The sequence below is a fragment of the Sparus aurata genome, chromosome 21 (assembly GCF_900880675.1).
Source record: "Sparus aurata chromosome 21, fSpaAur1.1, whole genome shotgun sequence".
Taxonomy (NCBI): Eukaryota; Metazoa; Chordata; class Actinopteri; order Spariformes; family Sparidae; genus Sparus; species Sparus aurata.
Genome location: NC_044207.1, coordinates 6872980 through 6891008, shown reverse-complemented (window position 1 = coordinate 6891008; position 18029 = coordinate 6872980). Strand labels below are relative to the sequence as shown.

Genomic DNA, 18029 nt, shown 5'->3' with positions numbered 1-18029 from the left:
TATATTTTCATATCAATGGCATGCTCCTGAGACCTCCAACTTTTCCCTCTTTGTGTCAAATCTAAAACCAATTTTCGTTCTCTCTTTGTACCACAGAGTTCCTGCATGAAACTGAAAATGATCTCATTCAGGAAGTGAGTATAACGATGCATTTATAATGGGAATGGAGCGCAGTCTGAATCAGAGAAGCGTTGACTCCTTGCTGCTGTTTATCAAGACTGCTAAAAACAATAGCAGGTAATTTATTCTAGATCAGTGCCTTATCAAAATTTCAATTATTTCCCAGAGTTTTTATTCCATCACTTTTAGATTAATTAGCACAGTATCTGCATGAATCCTCGACATCATGAAGTGATCACATTTTGAAAGCTGTGAGACTTCGCCATTGCCTGGTAACTATTCTATCATTCAAACTATGAACTGTCCCTCTTTGACAATAACAAGTGTACTCCTTATGCATAATTTGTATTAATTGAATTGTTTTCACAACGTCCGACTGAAACAGACAAAACAATTTCATTATCAGAAATGACAACTATTTCTGTTCAGCAAAAAGAAAGCCACTAAGGCTGCATCTAATTATTGTTTTCATAGCAAAAATGTCCACCACTATTTCTAGGAGCCCAAAGTGAAAATGCTTGTTCTGACTGACCGTAAATCACAAATATAGTCAATATACAATAATAAAAAAGAAACAGATAAACTAATTAAATTTGAGACACTGTTGTTAGTGATACATTTCTTTTCTTGATAAACAATGACTGATTGATCATCAAAACTGTCTAAATCTCGAGGTAAACGGTTTGGCTGGTTACCACCATTTAAAGGATATATTCACTCAAAATTGAAGTTTCAGTAACAACATGTCAGTCATCCAACAGTAGTTGAGCTATTTCCGTCTGGATCAGAGAGGTGGACTGACTGATTGACTGATTACCAGACTAACTGACATCGCCATCCACTAGCACAGCGATGCTAGAAGTGCGACGAGGTGTGGAAAATAACCTGTTATCATGTGTCAGATACACATTTATGTGGATCATCTCATGTACATCTACAGGTTGCGCACAATGGTTTGGCTGCCACTCCGCTTTGAAGGGGGAAAGAAGTCCAGCTAACAGGATCTGAAAAAAAAATAAAAATAAATATACATATACATATATATATATATACATATATATATATATACATATATATATATATATATACATATATATATACACATATATATATATATATATATATATATATAGATATATATATATATACATATATATATATACATATATATATATATATATATATACATATATATATATACATATATATATACACATCTTCTCTACTGGTTTAACACCACTTTAAACACTCAAAACACTGGAGTAAAGCTAACGGTGATGCTGCCATAAGTGTATTTCATCTTGCTTTCACACAGCATTCCTTTAAAGCCCAGTAAATTATCTCTATTGATTTTCTTTCATTTACCAATCCTATCCCCTGCTGAAATCAATAAAGCCTATCTCCACTGCCAGAAGAAGTCACCCATGTACAGAGGTTTATCATTTTGATGCACTGCACCGTCTATCAAATGTTATGCATGCATCCTGCTCCACCGACCAATGAGCTGTCTTCTTACCCACAGCGACAAATAGTCAGTGGCAGATAAAGCCCAACATGACATGTAAATGAAACTGCAACATTACAGAGGAGACATCCATCATGGACTACAGGGGGAGACACCTTAGCGTTAAAGGACAAATCGGCCTCTTTTTTAACACATCAATTATAGATACAGCATGAAGTGGTAGAGCGCAGATTCTTAGTGAACATGACTTGGATTTTAAAAAAGAAAGAAAAAAAAAATATATAAAATAATTTCACTCACTTTTCCTTTCCTAGTTTTAAATAGAAAACCAAGACCAATTGAAAAGGGTCTTTATTTGCAATAATCAGTGGCAGGACCCCCTCATTATTGCATAAGAATGAAGGATCGGGCCTTTAACATTATCGTTACTTATATTGGGCCATAAACAGAGCTGCAGAATATAAATTATCTCATCTCCCATGGCAACTGACAGCCATGTCATACTGCAGCGGTGGGATTACAGCCATACATCACTATGACTGCCCCCACCGTGTTCACAAGCACATCCAAAAGGTTTCTGGATAATGCTCACGACTCAGGCACATTTCCTGCGACCACAGACACGGAAGAGGGGAACGGAAAATGGCAGGGGGATGGGAAAAAAAAGATGAACTGTGTTTGAGAGAGACCAAGCTGGCACGAGAAAGACAAATTAAGACATGAAAGGAAGGCAATAAAAAGGGAAAGGCGGCAAAAGTAGATGTCTATGAAAAGTAAATGTTATAACCTGTACGAGGAGAAGCATCTCTATCATCACCTCAAGTGAAGGGTGGAAGACTGTGTTCCAAAAAAAAGAAAAAAAAAAGAGTTTATTCAATCATTTAGCTTGACTGAATCACCAGGAAACCTTCTGTTTCCCACGAGATTTTATCATCCATCCATCTATCCATCTATCCATTTATCTATCCATCTATCCATCTATCTGTCCACCTATCTATCATATAATTGTGTTTGAATTTCAACTGAATAAAAAAGTGTTCAAATTGAAACTACTTTAAAAAATAAAAACTCAAGCGGCCGGCAGAGACCCTTGAATTACAAGGAGGCTATAAAAATGAGCAAAGTCAGGGTGACACTGGGAAATAGCTATATATAATGTAATGAACTCTCAAATTTGTTCAATTTGTATGGACTTGGTCCTGGTCCAGTTGGAACCATTATGTGAAATGGTTGTCACAACACTGTGCTTATGTTCTAGTTAACTTAAGGCACAAAAAAAACACTAGCATTGCCCTACAAGGTGCCGACCAGCACATCATGAGCAGTTTTGGGTTCTGTATCTTGCCCAAGGGCACTTCAACATGCAGACCAGGGGAATCGTACCAGCGACTTCCAGTCACAAGATGCGGGCTCTACCCATGAGCCACAGCTGCCCCCGTGGTTAGTGTGAGGAAAACATAATTGTTTGCCTTAAAATACCTTCTTTCAGCACAAACGAGGCTGGAAATTGTCCAGATTTCACAAGACTTGAACTGTGATCATGCTTGGGAGCCTTCTTGCCTGCAACTCAACCACTGTCCCATCCACCTCCCAGTGTGAAATTTGGATAACGAACATGCAATGTGAACGTGATATGGCATGTTTTGAACAAATGCCACATGGACAACCGTATATGTGGATTGCAAAAATGAATAACTGCCAGCATTTTATCCTGGCAACTGGGCTGTGAATGCAACCCTGTATTATCTATTTTTAGCATAAACAAGGGGACACAAATTAGATATGACGTGTGATGAGTGTTGGGATGCGTGCAAGGCCAGTAACAGTTTCCTATACAAGGGTGCTGTGAAAATGCAACATTTGGCGGAGGCCTGACACCGCCTATGAACTTGATGAATAAGCCTCTAAATGTGATGTTCCTGCATTGTCCTCACCTTCAGCTACATCCATTTATCCCCTCTTATGGGAAATGGCTCCCCGGAACGATAGATATATTCCCTGGTACAGGGAGAGCGAGGGCACACCACTACATATCCTCCCCCATTCCCAGCCTCCGCCTCTCTTAGTGAAAATGAATAACAAGCCCCAAACATATACAGTAGCGCAGCGTATTCTTCTTCTTGCTGAAAGGCCTTGTCTCCCTTTTAGCCCTGGGGTGCTCTGCTCTCATTGTCTGACAGAATGATTAATTTGACTGAACTTCACTTTGCAAACATCCCAAGTTCACAGTCTCTCTCCCCACAGTCGGTGCCAGGCGAGCAGCTTGGTCAGGGCTGCGTTTTGTACCACAGCTGATTTCCTTTGTAAAATTACACAAGGCATAAAATTGTCTTTCATAACAAGACCTATTATTTTTAAAAGCTTATAAATACATTTACATTTATTGCTTAAAAGCAGTTGGTGGTGAGTATATGGGCATCATAACTCTACTGTGGCTCTAAATGTATTTTTGTACAATCTGGAATGGAACTGCTAACAGAGGAGAATGTTTAGTAAATCAAGTACTGCAACTGGTATATTTTGAGGTACTCAAACTGCATTTTGGTTTATATTTTTCTGAGAGCATATATTTTTCACTTCATTACATTCTAAATTGTAATATAGATGGCTGCAGTCACACCATTATGAACCACATTTCTATATTCTCAACTTTGAACTCATACATTTTATGAATTGCCTTCACAATTCCCCCAGAAAATTCCCTAAAAAAAGCACTCACTGTCACACTATTTAACACCGTACATAAGTCAACACATTATATGTATCACCTTAGTATTAATGCAGTGTTGTTCATGTTTATATAGTCTTCTGATACAAAACATGGACTCACTTTCTTCTCTTATTATGTAGTGGCTTTCTCATTTGTTTGGACACTTCTCGGTCACTGTATGGGGTGTGCAGATGGTATTGAGGCGGTGCTTTTGGAGGGTGTCTGTAGGACAGAACTACAGAACTTTTTCTTCTCCAAAAAGAAAAATAACATGTGTTTTGATACCAGTCTGGGACCTGGATCAATTAATAGTGTAACAGAAATGGGGATTTTGTTTTGAGTACCTCTTTGAATAACTCAACAGTCTGTTGAGTGCTTTGAAAAAACTGCAACACATAAACTTAGTGACCAGCAACACAGAAACACCTTTATGATGCAACTGCATGCAACACAACACAACAACCATGTAATAAACCTCACCTTAATTATGATTTTTTTCTTTTTTTTCTTGTTAACAACTACTTTAGTTTGTATTTTGACAGTATATTTATCAGGGTGTATTGATTGCAGTCTACTGAAATGTATTTCTAACCGCCACTATATCTACACATCAAATACTGCATGCATAGCAGCAAAACATGAAAAATGATTCTAAATGATAAAACATGCTACAGAATCAAAACCTCTGATGCACAACGAAGACAAATACAGTAAACATAATAAAGCTGGGACTTATTACATCACTGTTGAATGAATCACACAATTCCTCTTATCATCACTCAGTATGGTAAATGTATGTCTAAACAGTTTTGTTGTTCTTTTCCCTCATGCACATTGTGTTATATATTCACAATTTAAAAGTTTGAATGTAGATGTAAAAATGCTCATTGTGAGTTTGTCAAATTATTGTAATACTACTACTACTACTACTACTACTACTAATAATAATAATAATAATAATAATATCATTATTATTATTATTATTGAATTATTGTAATTAGAGTTAGAGGTATATATGACTCTTGTGTCTTTAAACAACAGTTCAAACTTCTGTTTGACAAACATCAAATCATGTCTGAGTAGGTTTATTGTTCTGTTGTCTGGCTCACTTTGTGCATTGTCTTTTAATTATTTTTTTCATTTTTTTAAAGCTTATAATGGTGTTCAAGTTCAGAGAAATGTTCTGCACTCCATCTACAATGAGAATGAGGATGAATGGAACTCCATTTGAAAATCATTGCTGTTTATATTTGTCTGCACTTCAGCTCAGGATGTAAGGGCTTAAAAGAGGTTGTTTTTAAAACTAGTCATAGCTATATTAATGCAGATTAAACGTATAATGAGCAAGGATCTAATGTGACTACTTGTGTGATTAATGGTGACATTAAATATACAGGACACAGAACTTAATTTATACTTAATTGCTGCCAATAAATTGTAAAAACTGTTTTATTTACTTCAGTGAGTGTACAGCCAACTGTCTAAGAGCATTGTTTTTTTTTTTTTATAATGGTAAAGGCAGGAAGACATTGGGGCTGGGGTATATAGCAGTCACATAAATCTAAGTAAAACTGAATCAATATCCAAGCTCTGTGAGAGACTGTGTGAAATAGTCCATGGGGATGTTAACTCTCCAGTCCTTCTATGAATCCCCAAATGAGGACCACAGTTCAATTCCTAACTATTGGAGTTTTTGGCTTTGTGATCCGTCTTTGTTAGCTTGTCTGCTTTTTCATCGTCCAAATAGAGAGATAAAACATCCAAGTAAAGCTGCATGAAAGTAAGTATTTTTTCCCCACTTGTTCATGCACCTGCATTTTCTAATTTTCCACCACCTTGTCACACAGAATTACTTTGTTGTGCAATCATATTTGAGGTCCCAAGATGCATGCCTTCTCAACAAAATCTCAACTGAAGTGCTTACTCAAAATAATGCAGAGTCAATCCTGACATGAGCGCTTACCAACACGTTTCCTTTTGAGAGCCCTTTTTTTCATGGTAAAGCGAAGACTAGCACAAGTTGCACTTAAGCTATAAAAGGTGTTATTTTGCAGACATGAATGCAATTGCCTACAGGTACTTTTGGACCTCTTACACCATGTGCAAGCTCAAGCACAAGTAAATGAGAGATGCATTGAAATGAGACAGCACATGGCAAGATGTTGTTATATACATGGAAGTGATTTTTGACACTGCGCAGGAACATACTATATAATTTGTTTGCAAAACATATGTTTTGTTTGTCTAATTGTAAAGGTCCTCCACGTGTTTACATTGTTGGTCAACATTTGACAGTAACCCTCCATCCTCACCTTTGTAAATGCAGGAATCTGCAGTCAAGTAAGCTTTAATGAATAAACCACATCCGGTTAGAATTTCAAAATAAAGCTTGCTGACAAACATACTGGGTGTCAGACTGTTAATGTTTTAAATGATCACAGTTTTGTTCGGTTTAAGCACTAAAACTGCCTAGCAAGGTTAAGCAAAAGATGGTTTGGGTTGAAATAAAAATGCCAATTCAGTTACATAATGGATAAAAACAAGGCAAATCTGACTTCAAGGTACACATAAGACTCAAACTTGAGTCTCCTAGGTGGTAGTCTGTAACTGACCCACCTAGCCACTCCCACCTCCTGTTGACATACACCCAATAGCAAATTTTTTGGGTGTGCATAGACATTACTTTGTATTATAACTAATAAATGTCTCTGTGAAAGAGATATTTGCTCTACTGTGACTGTGATGGCAGTGAAGACCGTCCTCGGCAGAAAAACAGCTGCAGCAGTCGCCTGTACAAGCAGCTTAGTACAATCGATATTTACATTTAATGTTAATCAGAATCAGAATCAGAGTTCCTTTATTGTCCTGCAAATGGGAACATTTCTTTGCCACAGCAGCCAAAGGACAGCCAAAAAAAAAAATACATAAATGTGATAAAAAAAGATAAGAAATAGAATAGACTTGTATATACATAAAAACACAATATAGTACAAAAGTTGTAGGTAGGATCTCTAATGGCCGTAGCTATTATTACATGGGCAATAGAGGACATCAGTTGATAAAGTGTAAGAGCAAGATAGTCTGCAGGATTAGGAGGATGGGGTTGGTGGTTGGGACAAATGAGCACAGAACATTCACTCAGAGTACCGCTGTATGTGTCGGTGTGAAACCAGGTCATCGTTGAGTTATTTAAACTCACCTAACACATACTTAACTTTTCTTTTATGTACTAAGGTAGCTTACTTACTTTAATCCAAGCCATGAGCCTCTCTTAAACCGAACCAATACATTTTTTTTTGGCCTTACCGAACCAAACTGCAACCATTTTAGATCATCAACAACAAGAAGACAGAGGTTGCCTGTTCATGTTACTCTTCACCAGTCGTATGTTGCAGTTTAAATGTCTTTGTGGGAGTCAAATAAGTCAAAGTCAAATATGTTGTTTTGTCACTGGCAATCAACCCTTTAAGTCACATCGGTATGAGCATGTGCTGTAACGGTGATGAGTTCAGGTGCCAGCGCGGGAGTCACTGGTCAAGTCAATAGAGTCAATAGAGAAAAAGACGGAACACTGATGAATTTTTGACAAAGCAGACAAATCGGTTTAATGGAGCTGCTAAATAGGTCAGATTATGAGTAGGGGGGTTGATGAGTTTTCTCAGAATTTCATTTCAAACTGCATGAGATGAATAGTGGATTGGCTGGATGTGAACCAGAGGGAGAAGAAAATAAAAACTCAATACCTTGTGATTTCCACTGAGAAAAAGAAAAGAAAGAAAAAAAGAAAAAAAAAAAAAAAACGTCACTCTTTGCCACAGCTCCAATTAGACTGCTCAGGGAATGTAAATTGAGTTCTCCTGTTAACATTTGTGACTCTGTCCCACTGTAAACAGGGCAGAAATTATATCAGACAAGTGCAGAGCTTGCTTATACTTGAAAACTGAGAGCACAAAGCAGATGGTAACCACGGCCTGTCTAAACACCTAACAGTCCTCCTGTAACTTTGCCTCATGGCTGGAAGTGGTTTGTTATTTTAGTTGCTTCTCTAAGGAAGATTCATAGGAATGAGCTCAGGTAGGAAAGTAATCTTATGGCTCATAGAACCCCATTAACTAGCCTGGTCTGTGCTCCATTTCACTCTTGGATAAGTCTTGGAATGAATGATTTAGTGGAAAAGAGAGAGGGAAAAGTGAGTGAGTAAAGAAGAAGTAAAGAACGTGTGTGTGTGTCTGTGTGTGCGTGTGTGTGTGTGTGTGTGTGTGTGTGTGTGTGTGTGTGTGTGTGTGTGTGTGGGGGGGGGGGGGGGGGGGGGCATTCTCTAATCTAATGGGAAACCAAATGTAATACAGCACAGCCTTGATTTCTTTCCCAGACCATTCCGATAAGAAAGAGAAAAAAAAAAAAAGCTGGAACAAAATGTCTGCCCTCGGAAATGATGAGCAGACACCCTGGAGGTGGTTAGGTTAGAGCCTAGGCCAAATGCTTTCCATAATTCAAGGCAGAGAACGTTCACTGTGAAGAATTATCATAATACAGGCGCTCACTCCTCGTGTTCATCTCCTTTCAGACAGGTACTCTCCACAAAATGCTCCCACTAATCCCAACATTACTGTTCCTAAGGGCCATGCTCCACCAGAAAATGTCCTCGGTGGCCTCTAAAGTTACATTTATACCATGTCCGAAGCTGAAATTAGTGTTGCTATGAACTACCATTAGCGTAAAAAAAAGAAGGGGTTTAGGGTATGTCCTGTGAATCATCTTATTCCTCTCGCCAGTGTGATCATTGTGCCTCATCCTAGCTTGTTTTCTCTGGCCATTTTTTTACCTGATTCTTATTCCACAAGTAGCATTTATACAATGGTGGAACTGGACTCGATGCTGGTACATGTAAAAGTCTGTTTTTTGTCAATGTTAAAAATTTAGGGATCGCAGTGCTGTAGGTCAGTCAACACTTTGGTAGCAACTAAAAAACAGCGACAGATATTGGGCTGACAGCCATACAGTGTCATACTGACATTCACCTTTAGATTTTGGCGATCCCATGAAGCTTACTTCAGTGCCACCAGCAGGTAATTTTTTTGACTCATCTACTTGAAGGATTGGCACATCTGGTGCAAGCATACATGGTTCCCAGACTGTGTATCCTTTTCAACTGAAGCCACCAGCATGCTGACAGTTTTGCTCCAGACAGAATAAAACTTCACAGCTATTAGAGGCACCATAAAAAACCACGTCAGGATTCAATTCTAACATTTTTGATGATCTTTTATCTGACACTTTTATTTTGCTTTATGACCCAAAACTGGAAAAGCTACTGACATCAGTCTAAGCTTTAATTTGTGTTTAGTGCTAAAGAGCATGTCAGATGTAAATATGTTCCCTTGCTGGCATTTTACATATATCCCCGTTGTGCTTTAACCGACCTTTCATTTTAGATCAAAATCAGTAAGCTTAGTTAAATGCTTTTGTTAAGGAGGATCCCTCACTAATGTGTCATTTATAATTCTGAAATCAAATTTATATTCACTGGGGCGACTGTGGCTCAGGTGGTAGAGCAGGTCGGCCTATGATCGGAGTGTCGGCGGTTCAATCCCCGCCTGGCGAATTGTGTCATGGTCGTGTCCTTGGAGAAGACACTTCACCCACCTTGCCTTGTGTGAATGTGTATGACTGCTGTATGTTTGAGGTGGTGGTCATAGGGGACGAAGGCGCTGAATGGCAGCCACGCTTCTGTGTGGCTACTATCATAGTTTACAGTTATTTACATTACTGCAGACCAGTGTCTATGTCAATCATTTAATCATTTCAGAAAAAGGTCAAGGTGATGTCTTTAAATGTCATGTTTTGTCAGACCAACTATATTCAGTTGAATGATATACTGTAAACAGAAAAAAAAGTAGGAAAACAGCATTTATTGCCATTTTAGATAGGAAAAAAAATCCTTGAGGAATTATCATAACAGTTGTCTATTATTTTTCTGTCGATCCACTAATGTATTTAGTAATTGTTCTGCTGCTTCTACTGCTCGATAAAGGGATGGGACTAGACATTGCATTGCATTGCTGATCGCAATAAAAGGAACTCATACTCACTTTATCATTGAGAATTTCCATTATCAGGATTATGCCTAATATCCTCACATGAGCGTTTTGAAAGAGCTTGATATCGCACAGTCCTAAAATTATTTCCTGATTTCTTTTCAATTTGCCACAAGGCAGAGTCCGCTTCTTTCCTGTCATTCCAAAATCCTAAACCTGGCAACATGGCTGTAGGCTCAGCTTGTCTTTTGTATCTCCGACATAGAAAGTAAATCAGATGTGTGTACACACTTCTGTTTACAAATTCAATAATGAAGGGAAGATGAGTTGGCTACCCTTTATTTAACCCGTGTTTATGCAAATTGACTTTATTATTTATGATTTGTTGATAATTTAATAAAAAAACAAAATTTTCCTAGCTGAATGGTGATGTCATGTCTTTACGTGTGAGTGCCATTTTAATGCGCTTTCAGCATATTTTGATGATTATCATAATTATATCAGGAATCACAATTGTGTTATGGCGAGGAGAATAGTGACGTGAAATTTTCACATTGCTTCATAGCTATGTGTGCGTGTCTACATGAAGCTTTTTTTTTTTTCTGACAAATACAGAAAACATCTAACAACCCTGACTGCCAACCACACATTATCAAAAGGCCCAAACGTGTGGTAATTATGCTGGCAGATGCGGCTTATGACAACTCAAGGTGACACGCTTTTCATTTCCGCTGAGCTGAAGGAAGGCTGAAGGGACCGTTGTTGCCGGCAATTCAAAATAAGATGCCAAAAAAGTTGAGCAGATACCTCTGCGCTTGCATGGTCACAAGGCCATATGCTTAGACTTTAATTATGAGGGACTTGGGGAGAGAGGGACTCTGGGTTGAACTATGAATCACTGCCACTCTGCCTGCCTCAAAAGCCCTGTTCTGCTGGATTTAAACACTGCCCACACAGGTCCCCCCTTCCTACAAATAAACCCAGTACTGATGCATGCGTTAAATAGACAGCTGACAGCGCAGTTTGCTTTCATTTACACCTTTTCTGTGCCTAATTAAAATCTGAAAACGTTTACTGCTTTGAGTAATGAAAAGAAATGAATGTTGACTGTGCACACAAGGTTGTACTGAACCCAGCCAACACAACCTGAGCCAGAACCATTAAAGCATTTCGTGAGCCCTAACTGATTGGTAGTGGTCTTCTTAGGATTAAGTGAGAGCTGTGTACAAGAGTAAACATATACATTTTGAACATCTTTAAGTTTAAGCAACCATATAGAAAATACACACATACAAGTGGAGACATTAATTTTGGATAATGAAACGTAATTACAAATTGAATTGCAAATACTTGGGGACGGTAGTTTAAAATCTCCAAGCGAAGAGGTGACCCCCCCGCGCCCCCCGATGTCCCAACTACTCAAAAGTCTGGAACCAGGCTCGAGGCTGGCCCGTCATAGCACAACACAAAATGTTTTTGTTTGTTTTTTTGTTTTTTTCAAAAAGTCTTAATGGCTTTTTATAGACACAGAGTCTATAAAATTAAATTACAGGCTCATCACATAAATTACAGGCTCAGCTCTCTGATCAAAAGTAAAACAGTGCAAACCATAATGGAGATAGGTATATACTTTAGACTAGAGGTCGACCGATGGTGAATTTTTAAAGGCAGATATAATAAAATATGTTAAAACAACCTCCGAGCAAACTGGTGATGGTGGTCCATGGTGGACCATGTGGTCTGTGGAGGCTGCGCAGACATCGGCAACTATCGGAGCAAAAATTAAACCGAAAAAGGTCCATCAAAAGGTCCGATTAATTAAAAGGTCCGATAAATTACCCAAACCGATTATTCAGTTGACCTCTACTTTAGACATTTGCCCTGATAGAGTAGTGCACTTGAATCATAGTAATCATGCTTGAAAACACCTTCCTGCTCTGTTACTCAAGTACTATACTTCAAAATAGTTTGGAAATACTTGTATATCCACTTGAGTATTTACGCCTTCTATGTCTTTATACTGTCAGCGCACTACAGTTGAGAGGAAATTATCGTACTTTTTACTTTGCTACATTTATCTGTTAACTTTAGTTACAAGTTAGCAAACTTTGAGGATGCATGCTGCATTAGAGCTGAACAAGGTAATTATTTTATAAATATAAAAATTAATTCAAACAATTTAGTTCAGTGTTTACATTTCTTTTTCAATTTTGTTTCTTCTCATGGCAGCCTCTCTGGACAAAGCTAAACAAAGCTTAATTCATCCACAGCTCCCTGCCATGAAAATACTTTTTATTTTCTCACCTATCCAACCCAGAAAAGTTGGAATCTGAGCTGGCGACAGGCATTAAGAATAATGAGAATGACTACTCTGACATAGTCCGTGTTCACGCTGATGGTCTCACTTGCTTATACAGGTCATGGAGGCACCAGTATTAAATTGAGAATGTTTTTATGAACAGTGTACCTTGTAGTACGTACATTTATCAGCAATATAATGCAAACAATTATTACAAATGCTTAATATCAAAATTGCTGATGGTCCTACTTTTAAAATGTACTTTTCACATAAACATGTATTTAATATCGGACAATTTTTAGTCAAATATAACTTTTGGATGCTTTTTACAACACTGCAGGCAACATACACACATGTGGCTTTTACACATGCAAAGGCACTTTACCATTTAAAGTGGATTTTATATATGCAAAGCTGCTTAACATTTGGTAGTGTGTTCCATACATGTTATCATTCATACTAATAATTTTACGAATTATGATGCACTCAGTGATCACATATGTAGTTTTTGACTTGTATTCCTTGTACTTTAATAATACGAAAAAAAAAGCCTCACGAGACCACACGCAAATAAAAAAATTATTCATTTATACAGTAAAGGTCTGACCCAAGAGAAATAAGGCTTTACTCTATGAGCTACAGAGAATCATAGCTCCAGTGCTGTATCTGTGTATGTGTGGAGGGGAAGGGGGATAAAAACAAAACTGGAGTGAATGATGGGCTCTACATGCCCTTCACCTACCTCTAAAGACAAACAACTCGTACTCTGCAGCCTTTGATAGAGAGGCTTGCTCAACAGTGAATCGCAGGGGTCATTATTTATCCACCGGGCATCGTCCTGCTGTAGCACTTGAGTGGCCACGGCAGCCTAATTCTTCTTCAAATATTAAAAGCGAGGTCCGGAGAGGAACACCTCTGAGTCTCATTAGGTCTCAAGCTGACTGCAGGTGGCTACGACGCAGGCAGGTCTGTGTCACCGGTGCCCCCAGCCTGAGCTACCCCCACTGGCAGTATGCTGCGACCCCCAGCTGTATTAATTATCCCATCCAATGTTGTCAGCTAATTAACTGACGTTTAACACAGGAAATGGCTGCAGCAATTCCACGTAATTAATCAGCGTCGAGGAATAAATTAAAACCTTTCCTAAACGTAATTACTATTGAGGGTGTGCATTCAAAATTGAATTTTAATTGAGCTTCAGATGTTGTATTTGAGTTATGGCTGAAAGCAGAAATGGCTGAACAGCTCCTATATTTATAGTGCAAGCTAATTCTAATAGAAATTCCTGCAAATGAAAAGGTCCCCTGACACGAGATAAGGGCCTAAATTCAGACCTGCTGAACTCATGGAATGCAATTAAGTCATAAAGGGCATCACATGCATTTAGAATGAACAAGCTGTAGACAGAAACAATAAATTAGACTGACAGAATATTTTTTGTAAGCGCTGAAGTAATACTTTATTAACAGTGTTTGCTTTATCTGAAATTCAGGTGATATTAATAGCCCACTGGCACATCAAGAACTTTTCCAGAGGCCGAATAACGTTTTCTAGAAACCGGGCTGAGATATTTTGTGAGATGCAATTCCTGGCCCCAGAAAAAAACCCTGGAGGCGGCGAGGCACTACGCTGGAGTTTGCTGTGCTGAGTGCTGCTCACTGGTTAAACACAAAGCTCAAGCTAGCAAAGAAAACACAACTGCAATCATCATATGATAAGATATAGTGGAATTAAACCTGTAATCCCAGACTTAAAATGGCATAGCCATATGTGCTAGGTGAGAACAGGTTGACAAATGACCTAAACTTCTAGTTAGTGAGAGTGATTACTTTTTGATAAAGACATCATTTCTCCTGGATTATGTTTTTTGTCAAATGAGAAAATGTTTTCAATGAATTAAGTGTCCGTACTTGTATCACCCAAATGACAGTGTATTTGATTTGGTTTTCTAATGACATTTACCAGTTGTTTGCTTTGTTTTTTTACGGTAGAGCAGCAAATAGTGGTTCCATCCGTGGCTCTGGCTACAAAGTGTCCTTGGGCAAGATACTAAAAACCCAAATTGCTCCCAATGGCAGTTCCATTCATGTGTCAATGGTTAAGCATGGACTATTTAACCAAAACCATGATCTTTGCACAACCTTAACTGAAATACAACATAAAGCTCCATGCAACAGATAAACAAAACAACAATGACCAAATAATAAAGGAGACTGGGTTGCCAACAGTGATTTTTAGATACTTGTAGTTTGGACCCTGTGGCCCTATTTAGTAGGAAAAAGTACATTACCCCAGTAACAATGTTAATAATTCATTGACCATTCACAGCATGATTTGCCTCAAAATACTGCCCCATGCAATATTTCTTATTGTGAGAATGTCAAAAGCCTGAATAAATAATGGTAGACATGAGAAATGATGCAACATTCTTCAGCGGTTTGCGAGTCCATTAAAAAAGGTTTACCCATCATAAGCAAGGACTACTCAATGAATCATGGATTAATATAATACAACTTTATCGGATATGAAAATATTCTGAGCATTATAGAAGCAGACAAGGAAGACTATCCACAGGGACAGTAGGACCGTTATCTTTGTGTTATACATACATTTTCTTGTTGTACACAGACTACATGGAAGTTTCACCTCCTGTTCTATATGCACTTATGAATTTCTAGTGGTGATTGCATTTGGATTGGATGCTGAACAACAACATCAATGCAATGACAACAGAAGCAGACAGAGGTGGGGACTGTAAGACAGAGAGGCACTTAGGAAAAGAGACCCATGGAGACTGACAGTGCAGAAAACTAGTCCACCGCAGAATGATGTGACAGGAAGTGTTATACTGTTTCAACCCTCTTGGTAAGGTAGTGTGGCTAAAGTGCAGTAACATGGACGGGTCAAAGCACAAGAACGGTCAACTTTTGATCACCAGAGTGGTTTGGTTTTACATGTGTATTAAATGTGTTTGAAATGAAGTGTGTGTTTTCATGCCTGACTATACCCATGTGATGCTGACAGATCACATACAAAGGTATAGAAGCTACAATGTCAGCAGTAACCGTTGGAGTGGAGGGGAGTGAAGGGAGTGATGACAAAGCGGGTGAAATGATGGGCTGTAGATGCCCTTCTCCAACCTCTAAAGACGAACAACTCTGACCAGCAGCTGTTGATAAAGAGACGGGCTCTGCACAGGACCATAAAGGTATATCATCGTTTATCCTCCACTGCCCTGAATTAGTGCTGCGGGTGCCACTGAAGATGATTCCTCTTTTTTCATGCATAAATGTAATCTTACACAAAACCTCTCAAAAGAAATTATCTCTCAAAAAGATATTGGCTGCCTGGAAGAATGCAAATAATACAGATTTGCTGTAACAACTATATGTATGCAACAGGAAGTCTACATAGCAAACTACCATATCGCCTTATGGAAATGTTTTTTAAAAAAGCAAAACGTGTACAAACACATATAATTCCTATATGAAAGTGTGCATTTCTTATATAGAAATGTTCATTAGTATGTGAAAAAGCCAATGTACAGTTCACATGTGATATTATTTTATCTACAAGTTTAGATTGCATGTGTTAGAATGTGGCATTTGCATATGAGGATTCTAATCTGCGTGTGAACAAACATTTAATCACACACAAATCTGTGTAATTAAAATGTGAAAATTAAACTTTCGTGTGTGGAATGGGTTATCAAATGTTTTTTTTTTTTTTTTTTGTTTTCACATGTTAGAATGAAGCTTTTGTGAAAGTTCATACAGGAAGACTATCCTTGGCATGCTCAGTCCTGTCCCCCCATTCCACTTCTGTAGTTTTATTATGGATGGCAAGGCAGAATATCCCGCCTTGAAAATGCAGTGTGAATGGGGCTATTGCCTCGTATCCATGCCCATTCAGCATGGCCTCAGCACTCAGCCTCACACAGGTGTGCGACTTTCTCACGCATCAAAAAATTTCCACTCATCTCAGTTCAAACTATCTGCCACGGCAGATATTTCTGAATGAGCCTCATTGTAGGAGGTTCCTGAGCTATTTCCATGCATTAGTGTTGGAAAACAGGTTTCATAGACGCTTTCCGAATCCCGACACGGTCCAAATCTAATGTAAACATCTCTCCTCAACACTAATGTTTGCATCCTTCTGTCTTATCATCTGGGTCCAGCGTTGGCTGTCTCATTGCTCACATGCATTCCAGCATTAATCAGTTTCCCATGGCAAAACGGAAGCATTGTGCCCATTGTCCGTTTAGTCCACCTGTTGAGTGAGGAAACTGTTGCCATGGATGATACAATGGTGGTGCAATAACTTATTTTCTTCATTTTTCTTCTTTTTTTTTTTTTTTTCTAACCTAATTTCAAGGGATAATGACTTTACTGTTAATCCATAATAGTTGCTGAATGTTGACCTGCCTCAACTGCAAGAGTTTCAGGCAATAACATAAAGGCATACTCAGAAAGGCTTCATTTCTACATTCCTCCGTCCAATAGGTGTATTTGCATATCCAGCATGAAACCTCAATCTTGCTTGGTAATTTGCTTGGTAAGCATTAATGCAGCACCTTCCAGTCACACTAGTGTGAACTGCAGTGTAATCAAGAAGTATCTGTAAAAAAACACACAATAAAAATGTCTCCTTACCTACAATTACAACAATTATTTCATCTGATGACACTTTGCCAGTCATCTAAGGGTGTGTAAGAAAAAAGGTAGTTTTCAACGTACAGCATGTTTACAGTAATTTGACTGCAATATTGTGTGTTTGTCTATTTTTTACTGTGTTTGATGCAGACATTGGGCTTGTTGTGTCAGTGGCTGCCCAGATTGTTCAGGCTGTATTCATTTCCTTTATTCGTTTTCAAAAATGTTAATCATGTAACATCAAGATAGGCCATTGTTGCAGCTGAATTAATATGCAACAGCGTGCACTCAACGAGTGCTTGGAACTAAATGAAATTACATGAAATATTACTCCATCTTAAATGGTTGATTCTAGCCCATTGATTTGATGTGATCATGTAAGAAACTCTCTCATTTGCAAAGATAATGGGATAAAAGAGTTAAGTAAAACGGGTATCAAGACTGGGGAAGGGATACAGTGCGAAATAAAGAAAGATCAGTCAATATTAACCCCCAGTAGTAAAATAAAATCATCAATTTCTATCTTACGGCTTTGGTAATATTGTGTCTTAAGATCCGTGTCAGTACATTTAATTAAAACTGGTTTTGAATCAAGACAAATGGGGAGAAGGATTTCTTTGGTACAATTAAAAATAAAACAAACAAACAAAAAAAATAATATATTTGTTTTTTTAAACAAACAAATGAAGTAGTTGTGTCTTGGACTGTGGGGAGGACACACAAGAGTTCTTTAAGCTTTCAGATA

The 18029-nt window shown here is 38.1% G+C and overlaps 1 protein-coding gene across 8 annotated transcripts in view; it reads right to left on the bottom strand.

The window, feature by feature from the left end:
• astn1 (astrotactin 1) overlaps nucleotides 1–18029 on the bottom strand; it is a 422909-nt gene that overhangs the window by 172382 nt on the left and 232498 nt on the right. The gene's annotated exons all lie outside the window — the stretch shown is intronic.